This window comes from Bubalus bubalis, chromosome 11 (genome assembly GCF_019923935.1).
Source record: "Bubalus bubalis isolate 160015118507 breed Murrah chromosome 11, NDDB_SH_1, whole genome shotgun sequence".
In the NCBI taxonomy this organism is placed as follows: domain Eukaryota; kingdom Metazoa; phylum Chordata; class Mammalia; order Artiodactyla; family Bovidae; genus Bubalus; species Bubalus bubalis.
In genome coordinates this window covers 77,135,434-77,138,716 of record NC_059167.1, presented here as the reverse complement: position 1 = coordinate 77,138,716, position 3,283 = coordinate 77,135,434, and positions in this window count along the sequence as shown.

The following is a 3,283-nucleotide window of genomic DNA, read 5'->3' as shown; positions in this document are numbered from 1 at the left end:
TCCTAAGAGTGATGCATGTGTGTGTGTGTGTGTGTGTGTGTGTTAGTCATTTAGTGTGTCTGACTCTTTGTGACCCCATGGACTGTAGCCTGCCAGGCTCCTCTGTCCATGGAATTCACCAGGCAAAATACTGGAGTGGGTTGCTATTTCAGGGTTGAAAATCAGGAGGACACACAGTTCTGAACAGAACTGATGGTGCCCACAGGTCACAGAGCCTTGTCAGATAGAAGCTTTCAAATACTGATGGAAATGCCATGCCATTTACCTTCATGGCACAAGGACCTACAAAAAAGCAGGAAGAAACTTCCTGTAGCCTTCCTTTTCTAGTATAAATGTCAGAGCTTACTCCCACTCCTTTCCTCAAAGAAGTCTCATGCTTCTTCTTAGATGCAGATTGTTGGAATGATGGGAAGAGTCTGAACTGAGGAGGCTTGTGAGTGAAGTTGCAGAAGGAAGAAGTTAGCCCATGTGAAAATTTGTGAGAACCTTCTTTCTTGATGTGCCTCTATTCCCTGATGCCAGTGAGCATTCCATGTCCAAAAAGCCTATCCTTAAGGTTCCATAGCTGCAAGGGCCTCTATATGCAGATACTAGCAATCTGGGGGAGAGCAGGCAAGGGGAGGTCTTCTTGTGAATAGTGGTGCTTGATGCATAAAAATTGTAAAACAGTGGAATAGAAAATATAATAGAAAACAGAAACAGACTCACAGACAAACTTGTGATGAAAGGGGTTGGGGAAGGAATAAATTAAAAGTTTGGGATTCAGTTCAGTTCAGTTCAGTTCAGTCGCTCAGTAGTGTCCAACTCTTTGCGACCCCATGAATCGCAGCACACCAGGCCTCCCTGTGCATCACCAACTCCCGGAGTTCACTGAGACTCACGTCCATCGAGTTAGTGATGCCATCCAGCCATCTCATCCTCTGTCGTCCCCTTCTCCTCCTGCCCCCAATCCCTCCCAGCACCAGAGTCTTTTCCAATGAGTCAACTCTTCGCATGAGGTGGCCAAAGTACTGGGTTTCAGCTTTAGCATCATTCCCTCCAAAGAAATCTCAGGGCTGATCTCCTTCAGAATGGACTGGTTGGATCTCCTTGCAGTCCAAGAGACTCTCAAGAGTCTTCTCCAACACCACAGTTCAAAAGCATCAATTCTTCGACGCTCAGCCTTCACAGTCCAACTCTCACATCCATACATGACCGCAGGAAAAACCATAGCCTTGACTAGACAGACCTTTGTTGGCAAAGTAATGTTTCTGCTTTTCAATATGCTATCTAGGTTGAACATAACTTTCTTTCCAAGGAGTAAGTGTCTTTTAATATCATGGCTACAATCACCATCTGCAGTGATTTTGGAGCCCAGAAAAATAAAGTCTGACACTGTTTCCACTGTTTCCCCATCTATTTCCCATGAAGTAATGGGACCAGATGCCATGATCTTCATTTTCTGAATGTTGAGCTTTCAGCCAACTTTTTCACTCTCCACTTTCACTTTCATCAAGAGGCTTTTTAGTTCCTCTTCACTTTCTGCCATAAGGGTGGTGTCATCTGCATACCTGAGGTTATGACCAACCTAGGTAGCATATTAAAAAGCAGAGACATTACTTTGTCAACAAAGGTCCGTCTAGTCAAGGCTATGGTTTTTCCAGTGGTCATGTATGGATATGAGAGTTGGACTATAAAGAAAACTGAGTGCTGAAGAATTGATGCTTTTGAACTGTGGTGTTGGAGAAGACTCTTGAGAGTCCCTTGGACTGCAAGGAGATCCAACAAGTCCATCCTAAAGGAGATCAGTCCTTGGTATTCACTGGAAGGACTGATGTTGAAGCTGAAACTTCAATATTTTGGCCACCTGATGCGAAGGGCTGACTCATTTGAAAAGAATCTGATGCTGGGAAAGGTTGAAGGCAGGAGGAGAAGGGGACAATAGAGGATGACATGGTTAGATGGAATCACTGACTCAATGGACATGAGTTTGGGTAAACTCTGGGAGTTGGTGACGGACAGGGAAGCCTGGCGTGCTGCAATTCATGGGGTCGCAAAGAGTTGAACTGAAGTTTAGTCATGAGAACCTCATTGTCCAGTGGTTAAGATTATCACTTGCAATGCAGGGGATGCAAGTTCAATCCCTTGTTGAGGAACTAAGATCCCACATGCTGGGGACAGCTAAGCCCACGTACTGCAACTAGAGAGTCTAGGTGCAGCAATGAAGATCTTGAATGCCAGAAGTAAGAACTTGATACAGCCATACAAACTAATAATATTAAAAAGAACAAACTAAAATTTGGTCAGTTACTTAGAAACCAACAATTGAAAATATAATTCTAGTTCTAAGGACTTCCCTAGGGTTACAGGTGGCACTAGGGGTAAAGAACCCACCTTCTTATGGGGGTAGACTCAGAGATGTAAGATCGAATCTGCCTGGGTCCATCCCTGGGTCAGGAAGATTCCCTGGAAGGGGACATGGCAACCCACTCCAGTATTCCTGCCTGGAGAATCCCATGGACAGAGGAGCCTGGCGGGCTACATTCTATAAGGTTGCAAAGTATGGTACACCACTGAAGCGACTTAGCATGCTTAGTCACGAACGGTGACTAAGATACCACACTTTGAGGGGACACAGGTTTGATCCTTTGTCGTGAGACTAAGATCCCATATGCCAAGTAACAAATATGTGTATGTATATATATATGTATATATAGTACATGTACACACACACACACATACACACACAATCTAACAACACTTTAAGCATATTTATTGTTAGAGGTAGCAGTTCAGTTCAGTCACTGAGTCATGCCTGACTTTTTATGACCCCATGGACTGCAGCATGCCAGGCTTCACTGTCTATCACCAATTCCCGGAGCTTGCTCAAACTCATGAACACTGAGTCAGTGATGCCATCCAACCATCTCATCCTCTGTCATCCCCTTCTTCTCCTGCCTTCAATCTTTCCCAGCATCAGGGTTTTTCCAAGGAGTCAATTCTTTGGTGGCCAAATTATTGGAGCTTCAGCTTCAGCATCAGTCCTTCCAATGAATATACAGTACTGATATCCTTTAGGATCTACTGGTTTGATCTCCTTGCTGACCAAGGGACTCTCAAGAGTCTTCTCCAACACCACAGTTCAAAAGCATCAATTCTTCAGTGCTCAGCTTTCTTTATGGTCCAACTCTCACATCTATACATGACTACTGGAAAAACTATAGTTTTGACTAGATGGACCTTTGTCAGTAATGTCTCTGCTTTTTAATATGTTCTGTAGGTTTGTCATAACTTTTCTTCCAAG